This window comes from Tribolium madens, unplaced genomic scaffold (assembly GCF_015345945.1).
Source record: "Tribolium madens isolate multiple individuals breed KSU strain unplaced genomic scaffold, Tmad_KSU_1.1 Scaffold_20;HRSCAF=117;Tcas5.2_LG4, whole genome shotgun sequence".
Classification (NCBI taxonomy): domain Eukaryota; kingdom Metazoa; phylum Arthropoda; class Insecta; order Coleoptera; family Tenebrionidae; genus Tribolium; species Tribolium madens.
The window spans coordinates 3,549,346-3,561,005 of NW_025400985.1; positions in this window are offsets into that span (position 1 = coordinate 3,549,346).

The following is an 11,660-nucleotide window of genomic DNA, read 5'->3' on the forward strand; positions in this document are numbered from 1 at the left end:
ATTAGAAAAGTTTATTAGAGATTGTGTAAGATGTTTGATCGGATTATCAGCAGATGTGGGTTTTGGTATAATTTTATTGCGCTAATCTGTTATAAAAATCTAGCGTTCAGGTTTTTTGGTTGGCAGGAGCAAACTTTGAACAAAGTGGTTTTATAACACTATAAAAATCAATGCATTAGTTGCCTTAATATTGTTAATAAATCATGGTTGTAAAGTAAGACATAAAATTCTTACTGGCAACAGATTGACTCCAGCGCATTAGCGCTTAAATCATTTTGAAATGAAAATTTTATTTATGCTCGTCCAATAATTTTCTCATGAAGGAAACATATTTTTCGGTGGACGTTTAATGGATTAGTAGCAATTTGTCTAAAATTTAAGCTGGTCCAGTATTCCCAAACAAGTTTTTTGGAGTTTATGGAACTAGTGCCCAAAATGTGTTACCTAATCACTACTGGAAACGGCGGCTTTAAATCAATCCGCCTTATCGATGCCTCGGACGCCTTTTATTGTTACCTTTTCTTTAATTACTTACAACGGATTTGTGTTGCGGTCCAAAGAGAAACTCCGAGGACACGCCAGGGCCGGATTTCGACAGCTAAACTGGCCGACAAGTCGGGCAATAAAGTCGGATTGAACATTTATAGAAAGCTTGGCACCTATGTTATTGATTAACCAGTTGAGTTCTGATTCGGGTTTTAATTGAACGTTTTATACCTTCGTCGAGCTTGTTAAATCGACTTGATGATGCTTCTCGTTACTGTTTACGACATTATTATGCGAGTTGTAAATTTTCGTGAACTATTCATCGATTAATTGGACTTCCCTTGGGCACAAAAAATTTTTGGTGATCAATTTCGTATTCTGTGGGAACGTTTTTTATAATGGCAATAAAGGTGTTTAAGACTGAGCTTTATCTAGCCATAAAGCCCACACTTACAAGTCGTGAAGACAATGAAGCGGCCTTCTAGCCCACTAGTCGTTTACGACAAAAATTATAAAAATGTAAGACAAGTTAATTATCCGAACAATTACCACTAATTATTTTTAGCTCCACAAAATTACACCATAAATCTCTTAAAGTTAATTATTTTGAATAAGTTTATGCCGTGATTGAATATAAATGGGCTAATCTAGGCCCGGACTAAACAACTTAATTCTGTCAGGTTTAGTGTTAATTAATGTAAATTTTTGTTAGATATGCGAGCCGAATGACCTGCACAATTTGATTTAAAGTCTAATTGCCGACATCTCTCGAATTTTATTAATTGGCGGCGTCGTTCCACCCTTTGGGTGATTTATTTTTTTCGAGGATGCTCAATCGGCCACTGTTTTTGATAATTATGGGCAGTCAAGAAATTATCCAAATATGAAGTTTCGTGACCAGTTCGAATCGCGTGCGTCTACTGATAATTCTTCAATAATTTTTAGTGGGTCATCGAAGACAAAAAATCTCATACAAAGTGTTTTTAATCCCAGACCGATTCTGTTATTATCTAAATTATATATTTTGATATTTCCAAGTCCCAAAATTATTCGAATTAATATACAGAGATTTCAGGAAATATTTAGAAGTCAGACGGCTGGCTAGGCCCCAAGTTGCCAATTATTCGACTTCAGGTGCGGCTCGTTTATTAAGACACAGTAAACGGATCTGATTACGTAAAATCTGCTCGGAGCTTAATGCAAATATGAATCGGATGGCTTCCTCATTTGACACGTCGGTATAAAACCAGACCGCAGATGTATAATTCTGATAAGGTTTCGGGGCATTTAAACCATTTACAAATTCAGGTAGTCTGCCATACCGTCACCTCGGGACTTTTCATTAAACTGCAATTTCCTTCAAAATGCCCCACTGATTACTTAACTACCACGTTACACAAAACCAGAACGGCAAAACAAATTATTTTCTTGAAAAATTATAAATATACTTGGTTTCAAATCAACCGGCGCCCTAGAATTTTTAGTATTTCCCTTATTGTTAGCCGGAGGGTTTTCTGTAGTGGAAATTGTTTAAGTAATGCAAGTTGACCAGCAACTACTTAGTTTTAGAATTGCTACAAATTGTGGAAGATTTAAACGTCTAGTAAAACGCAAAGAAGGGTTTTTGAAATTTTATTTTTTTATTATATCTTACTAAAACGTGATAGCTCTGACGCTCTCAACCCATGTAAAAATTAATTAACCATCTCTCTCGCGCAAAATGGCAATTGTTTTTGGAGGGGGGACTACGAAGCAATTTTGTTAGGCACTATAGAAAAAAATATCAAACTTTAAACAATAAACGATGGTGAAAAATGAAAATTCAATGCAACCTTTACTGCACCGAATGTGTTATTTTTGTTAATTAATGTTATTTGGGTGAAAAGTCCGCAAAAATGGTTAGTTGAAAAAAAATTAACCAAGAGTGCGTTGAATTACAATCCTTCAATCTGATATCGAAACGTACGCCAAAAACGATGTAAATCTCAGTTAATTTGCACACTGGTCGACTTGAAATAGTTGGGTAGTGATTTGTGAAGTGTTGTTTAAGACTTTAAGAGCCCAATATAAAAGAAGAGACACTCTGTACAAATAATTATACAGCGTGTTCGGTCGAATAACACTTAAACTTACTTTTTTTCTCAAAAACTAAATTTTCTAATAATACTATTCATTCCTCGTTTTCTTAGGCACATCCGGTGTAGCCGGAAATGCTACCAAATTTAGTTTTTCAAATGGAACTCCTATGTTTTTTTGCTCGAAACAATAATAATTTGCATGAAAAATACGATAAACCACTATTTATTACATTTTACTTTACATAGTGCTCTCAGAAAACAATTTAAATTTTTGAATTTTATTGCGAATTTTGCAACGTAGGCGGATTTTATTTGTCAAGGTATTCATGTAAAAAGGAATATGCTTGAATACCGTTTAATTGTTAATTTGACAAAGCCTCATTTGTCAATAATTATTGAGATCTTTAATAATGGATGATATTAATTACGATGAATTGATAGATCAGTTTGAAGTGTTTTTTAAGTGCAATAAAAATAGAGCGGAAGCTGAAAGACAGTAAAGAGAAAAATACTCAAATAGAGTTCACACAAATCGTTGGAAATTAGTCGAATTGAAAAACAACTGAGACGAATAGGTTCGCCTCTTAAAACTAAAAACCCTGTGGTTCTTTGTGAAGAACAAGAAAATAGAAATCTGAATGTTCTGTTATCAGTCGAAGAAAATCCAAGAGTTTCCATAAGAGAACTCGCTCATAAATTGACAAATTAGATTTGTCAAACCAACAATTAAACTGTATCCAAGCATTTTTTTTTATTCACACCTTTCCTTTAAAATTAAAAATCAGGCTACGCGACCAATTTCCTTATACGATTCTAAGATTTAAGATGTTTTTTGATTGCATTGTGTTACGCAAAATGTAATAAATAGTGGTGTACAGTATTTTTCATATCAATTATTATTGTTTGGAGGAAAAAAAAATAGGTGTTACATTTGATAAACTACATTTGGTAGCATTTCCGGCAACACCGAATGTACTAAAAAAATTTAATACATTTATTAAGAAAGCCAAGAATGAATATTATTACTTAAATATTTACTTTGAAAAAAGAAGTAAGTTTAGGTTTAGCCGGGGCGACTTGGACCGAAAACCTTATATAAATATAAATTTTGACAAAATTTGATAGTGTGAGTTTTTATTAATGATATAAAATATTTGTAAATCAGATAGTGTGAGACTGGAAGGAGACGAGCGGCAAAGCCGCAAGCCTCTTTTATAAATTTTGACAAAATGTGATAGTGTGAGTTCTACTCGGGGGGTGAGCGGCTGTCCCACGACTATTTCTACAAAACATTTGCGAATCCGAGAGGATTTGCTCGATTTAGCTAGTTTTTTATTAATAATGTGCGTGCTTGAATCTTCATTCTTTATAGTCGACGTACACAAATCCAATAAAACATTATAGCCACGTAGCTGAAATATAATGGCGTTTCTTTGATATATATTTATAAATACAGACGAGATTCCGAACATGCATTGTCTGATCTCTGACAGTAATAATTATTGATCAATTATTAGTATAGAAAAATCAGAAACATCCTACCCATTTCAAACGCCACAACTCTATCCGCTGACATTCTTATTTTTTTTCTTTTCAAACTTCATTATAATTACAAATTGGAAAAAACGTTTCTTTAATGTTGCACTTAATTATCATCAAGCTGACTTATTAATTAACTCAACAATTTGTAGCTTTTTGTCCTTTGCGGTCGCGAAACGAACCACTACTTTTGATTCAGTCATCGAGCTTAGCACCTGAAGTCTAGTAATTAACAGAAAATGAAAATTACTAGAGGATTTCTTAATTATAATTACGGACACTTCATTCCGCTTTAAATAATCTCAACGAAATTAAGCTTTCAGGAATCATTAGAGTCGCCACGGTGGCCACGTTTCTAATTAAAAATTAAAACGGATTTTTTGTAGAAAATGTCTGCTCTAGACAAATGTTAAAGACTTTGCATTGTTCTGGCGAGAGTGACGTTGCATTGTCACGTGTTAAAAAAAGAAGCTGAAGTTGATACTGCTGAGCGATATTTACTCGCAGCTTCATAGCAATTATCTGTATTTATCAATCTGGACAAAGGAAGGCAGCGTTGTAATCACGTATCTGTATCGAATATTATAAACAACATGCATGTAAGTTAATCATTGATCTTAATGAGTTGAAATGCCAATACCTAAATCAATCTACGGTTTCTATGAACGACAACAGTAGCCGATATGATTAAATAAGATTTGAGGGCGAGATTTGAGGCACCCGGAGTCGAATAGAAGGTTCGTTTCGATTAAAAATATAACACTATACGATGACGCAGCTAAGAGAATATAATTTCACTTCCTTTTATAGTTGCGTTTTGTCATTAATTTATCACGACGTAGTTTGTTGTGGAAACGTATTGTTCACTTGACAGATAGAAAACAATTAGTCTTTCCTCTTGAGCCAAGGTACACCCATCGACGGCAGATTGAACGGCAACGGGGGCCCTCGCACTTTCAATAAAACAAAACTTAATTAATTCTTTTGCAAAAAGTAAAAGCTTTACGGGAAAACCTCTTTTTATTACAGTATCAAACTCAATGATTAAAGTCTCAGAGTTTCTTTTCTGTAAAATGTTAAATTCCAACAAAGATCATTACAACTATCTATTTGTAAAAAATTAGACTACTTTATTATTTAAAAAATTGCAGAATTCAACTGTTATTTTTTCTAAAAACAAACGTTAAATTACATGCATTTATCTTCACTTTTAATAAGAATTTACGTTAACACGTGATAAATCACGTTTGTAAAGAAATCACAATTTTATTATTTTCTATTAAATTTAATTTTAAAATAATGCCGGAGATGCTTGTAAATGTAAATGGAGTCAAGATCTATTACTATTGCTATATACAGGATGAGTCAAAAGTATCGGGCCATCTCCTGGGTGGTGATAAGAGACATCCAACTAAGTTAAAAATTCCGATTAATTCCAATAAATTATTTGAGCTTTTGTTCATGAGATATACTGGGTGTCCCAACGAGTTGAAAAAGTCCATTAGTGACTTTTAAATGGTAATATTTAAAAGAATTGTATAGGACATTGATAGATACATTACCTAAAATTATTTTCAACCATACAGCATGTCTCATAAATAAGTTACGATGCAAACTTGTGTTTTTTTTAATGAAACACCGTATGTTTCTTTGCATTTTTAGATGTAGCTTTTTAAAACAATGTTTTTATGCTAAGCTTTTATTAGTCAATTTTGCTTAGTTTTAGAAATAAGACGTCTTTTTGACGAAAACAAACACGTTTTAAAAATTTATTACACAAAAACTAAGACAGCTAGAACAAATTTTTTTCTTACTTCTGCAAAGAAAAAGTACAGAATTTAAAACAGTAGCAATTTTTTAGTGTTATGCATTTGTAAAGATTAATAAATTAAGAAGTTTGTTATAAGTTAAATAACTTAAAAAAACTAAATGGAACACCCTTTGTATTTTTGCATCTAATAGATTGATTGATAATTGTCTATCTAAAACAATAAACTTTTAATGTCTAAAATAGATAAATGAAAAGATATTTAACATTCAATATTAATTGTAGCAACAATGCTTTTAAATATATGGGCATTGTTGATACTATGGCATTCATAGTAATTCCACCACAAAACACTTATCCGTTGATTTATTCAGAGATTGTAAAAGTCGTTATAAATACTGAAATTCGAATTATTTTATTGTAAAAATAAAGAATAATGGATTCAGTTTAACACAAATGTGATTATTAAGTGATATTTCTTCCATCTCTTGTGCAACTGTGCACTTTTTGGCTACTGAAACAATAGTAATTTTTTTTTAATGTTTAACGTTAAATATCTTTTTAGTTATTGATTATAAACACCTAAAAGTAAATAATTTTAGAAAAACTATTTAATAATCTTTTAAATGCAAAAACAATAAATAGGGTGTTTTATTTAATTTTTTAAATTTATTGAACTAACAAACGCCTTCATTTTTTTATTTTTGCAAATGCATCACACTAAAAAAATGTTACAACCTTATAGCTTGTACCTTTTTCTTTGCGGTAGCAAAAAATATTTCTAGATGTCTTAGTTTTTGTGTAATACATTTATAAAAAGTGCATCTCTTCGTCAAAAAAACGTCTTATTTTTAAAACTAAGCAAAATCGACCAATAAAAGTTTAGCTTAAAAACATTGTCATAAAAATCTACGTCCAAAAACGCTAAAAAACATATGGTGTTTTATTTAAAAAAACACAAATTTGTATTGCAACTTATTTTTGAGACACGCTGTATAGTTGAAAATAATTTTAGGAGATGGACTAGATTAGTATCTATCAATGTCATATAATTTTTTTTAAATTTTACTATTTAAAGGACTTTTTCAACTCGCTGGGACACTCTGTATATAGATTATTCTTGAATTTAGTTAGTGGAAACAGCAGATCTTGAAAGAGATAAAAAATGAGAAAAAACTACCAAATTGTGTCTTATACTGTACAAAACATTTAAAAAACTAGCAATCTCAACAACAAATTAAATTCGACAACATCGGAAACAAAAGAGATACTTACATCATATCATGGAAATTGACAGTTTTGTATTTTCTCAAAAAAAAAGTTGGAAACAAATTGTGATGCCTAGCTGAAAGTCTTCTACCACCATTCGACAGTTGACACTTTTGAATCACTCTGTAGAGAACAGAATTGTTCTTTCTATTTGACTTAATTTTGCTTCTCTTGCATTTTTCCCACGCACATTGATGATATGTTACACTTGTTGTTAAAAAAAGTCAGTTTAAATTGAATTCCATTCTTGTTATTGGTTATTTGTGCGCTGAAAAAGGCATACGCCGAACGCGCTTTTAATTATTTTAATGACAGTTTTAGATTTCAGCCCTTCGAGATAGACATAAATCATAAAATCCGTGGGATTTGAAATAAATTTAAGTTGTCGCTTCAAAGGCAGCAGTTTATTAAATAGTTGACGCTGCTTCTCAAAGCAACCGCGACTTTAATCTTCAAATTACACATTAACACAGGTATGATTGCTGCATTAATTAGTTCGACTCCTGTGTGGGCTAAGTCTCGACGTGCTACGCCCCTACCTGCGCATTTCTCATAATGAAGATTTATTAACCAAAGAAATTACAGTCTGAGACAAAAAAATCACTCAATTTTAATGGCTTCCACTCTGGAGATATCAATACGAGATCACGACACAATTCGATTATTTCTGTTTTAAAATATTACTTAACAAAGAATTACACTGGCCGCCAAAATTAACCAGACAACTAAAATTTTGCGATTTTTTACATTGTAATATTTTTGTTATTCTTTGTCGGATTTCGAAGAATTCTTGTTCGGCTTAAAGAACGAACTTTGCAGAACATTGTAATTTAATTCAATAACATTTCTAATTTTGTCTTGTAAATGTTATACTGCTGTAGTAGCAACAGAGACAAAATTAAGTTTTTACTTATTTCAGATTATTGCCCGTTCTTTTCTGAATAAGGACCATGTTGTTTCAAAATTTTACCTTCTGGAGCCCCAGAGACACAAAGCATTGAAAAAGACGTTGCTTTTCTAATGTTACTAAATATTCATTCAAAAAGTAGGCTACATGAACCGAAAGTTATTGTTTAGGTCACCAAAAGAGCATAATTACGTCTTTGTACACAAAAAATCTGAAAAACTTGGAACATCAAAGGATTACAACAAGTAAAACGGTTAATTATTGGATGCTTCCATGCGCCTATTTTAACGTTTTGGCACATTTCTTGAAATCTCTCTTGTCTCAAGAATTAAAATTATGGAAAATGTGGTACATAATTCAAAAAATAATGGACAATAATCTGAAATCAGGAAAAACTTAAGTTTGTCTCTGTCGCACACCACAGCTCAGTATAAAAATAAGTTAAAAAAAAGTGCCTTTGTCTTTTGAGTATCACATTTAGAGGACAAAACTAGAAATGTTATTGAATTAAATTAGAATGATCTACAAAGTTTTATTTTTAAACTGTTACAAAGAATAACAAAAATATTATGTCAAAAATCGCAAAATTTTAGTTGTTCGGTTAATTTTGAATATAATATGTTTTGTACGTAGAGTCGGTGGACATAAAAACTGGGACAAACATGACTATTGTATATTCATTTAGAAGATAAAACTAGAAATGTTATTGAATTAAATTGAAATAATCAACAAAGTTTTTTCTTTAAGCCAAATAAAAATTCGTCGAAATCCGATGAGAAATAACAAAAATATTTGAAAAATCCCAAAATTTTATTGTCCTGTTAATTGTTTCGGCTATTGTATATTGGCTTTCACTCGGGAGATATTAATACCAGATCATGACACAATTCTATTACCTGTTTTAAGTATTTTTTTTAATGCGAGTAGATTGTGAATGGTTCACCTTTTCTCTTTTCTACTCTTTTACGAACTAAAAAAAAGTTTGATTGACTGTTTAGAGACTCCAACTTGCCATACAAAACACCCTGTATGTGTCTTACCTTATTCATAATCATTACTTTTGTGTGAAGCATCAGACAAGCATTTAATATAAACATGCAACAAAAGTATAACAGCAGGTTATAAGAAATGAAAAGGAAAGGAATAAAGAGCTTTTCTTTAAACAGAATACGCAAGTCTAGTAACTTACAAAACAAATTACAATTACTAAATTATCACTCTGAGAACAACTTTATTCTCGAGTAGGTCCAGATGGTCTTAGGCCGCAAATGTTGCGAGGTACCAATTTACATAATGTTTCAAGCTTGTAAAGGGTGAAAGAAAGAATCTCGAGTCGTAATTAAATATCTTAACGTCAGTTGTAATAAAAAAATGTCGATAAAATTGAAGTATCGATGATCGGGCTAAAAATTGTGCCAATTACTCGATTTACAAGAGAAGGTGGAGTATCGCCAAGTGGAATCGTTCGAAGAAATGAGCGAGGTATAAGCGTTGTTCGAATTTATTGCAAGTCAGAGCAGTTCTATTATTCCTCTAGTTGATTACGAACCCAGCAGGGGTACAGGCTGTCGCTCCTGAACCAAATTATACTTAATTATAACCATAATGTAGTTTCGATTTGCCCATGTAAACATTCACGCGACCCTCGGAAAGCCATCCACCGAAAATTCCATCAAAAATTTTTTATCGTTTTGGTCGAACTGGTTTAGCAGTAGTTGCTTGCACGACAATTAATCATGTAACAATTGATTGAAAATTAATCAAAACTATAACGAGGCAGGTGATTGCTTGTGAGCGTTCACACCATAGGCGTCAAATTAGATGGTTAGGAGCCAACTCTTTTGTAATTATGCCATTGTCAGTTCCTTGCCCTTCTCGCGTCGTTTTTTGGACCATTGCCATAAATCGAGCGACTTCTTCACCTATTCAACAAGTTAATAAATCTGAGGTTCCCACAAACAAAGCGGTGTCGATCATGATCAATGTTCCGAACATAATGAATGATGACGTCAGGGCTCCTGCTGCTAGACTTGGGGAGCGCTGAGCCACAATGCTTGCCATAAAAAGCTTATTGGGTGCTCTTTGTTAACACTGATGAGGGCGGACTAGAATATTAACAAAAAGTTCATGTTATATTACAAGTTGTTATTAACGAGACTGACTGATAGCTGAACAAGTTCGAAACAATAGAGAGGAATTTCGATCGACTTGCAACTCCGGTAGCACTTCTCACTATGTTTTTCAAATTAAGTACACTAAATCTCCACAAATTTTACCAAATTATGCCAGGTACAGGTGGAAAAATTACGACGATAAATCTCTCAATTAATGACTCAATAGGACAGTTTGTTTTTCGAGGGTAGAAATAATTCTTGCAAACTGCTCCAAATAATGAGGCTACTGTTACATATGGTGCACATAAACTTAAGTATCTGACATAATGTTACATTGCTTTAATTAAAGAATTGAACGTAAACGAACAAATACATTATAGAAAGCAGGTACTTCCTTTGGAGGGATTTTAATTAATGCTACGAGTACCACGGCAATATTTATGTTTTATTTATAAGATTTAACATATGTACGAAAGGTGTAGTTACTAATTGCCCATGACAAGATGGTGAATAGTTTTTTAAGTTTTGCCTTATTCGAGTTGCGGTTGATATCTATATTTGTTAAGTGGGATAAAAAATTCTTAAACGGAATCAATTAATACCGTAATTTATTTTTTCTAAAGAATATTTTAATCTGACAAGAAATACAAAACTTTCAACTTGAACATATTAAAAATGAGAATCTCACTTGATTGTTAGAAAAAAAGATAGTAAGTTTTAGTAAAATACCTATAGTCGGTTAAATCGACTTCTGAGGCTAAGGGGTGGTACCAAAAGTGGTAGTAGTACAAACAACAGTTGCGATCATTTTTTAATAAAGCGGCATCACTGCTACTGTGTGGTAAGATTTTGCTACAGAATGAATGTGTGTGCCGCTCGACAACCTATTGCAAAGAACATAGCATAAAAGTTACCAACAAAATTACAAAGTTGAATGTTGTAACACAGTGTCACAAGATTGTCATAGTTACAGTTTTAAAACATCGACAAAATTAAAAAAAAATACTTTGCCTACTTGTGGGTATTATCAATAATTAAATATACATACAGGGTGTCTCCCGGTAGGTAAAACGACTTTTGTAAAAGAAAAAAAACTTTTTTTTCATTATTTGGGGCTCAGCTCAGCGTGATTCAAAATTAAATTTTATCATAATTTTAGTTTTGAAAAATCAAGTACGCTTTAGAATTTTTCAAAAAAACTTATTTTACTGTAGAGCAATGTGCCTTTTATGTAGCAAATACTATAAAAAGTTTTTAAAAATAGTTGTTTAGAATCAACATCAGGTCCGTAGCTAGTGGGGGGTCAATAGGGCTAAGCCCCACTTTGAATATTCTAAGCCCTACTTTAAAACTGTCTTTTTTTCCAACTTTTTTTAGAAATAACGTATAAAATTATAATACAGGCTAAACCAAAAGTAACGCACAAAATTCATATTTTTGTTATGAGTCATTTTTCAAAAAAATCCTCTAACAGGTCGATTTTATTTTTTTAATGCAAC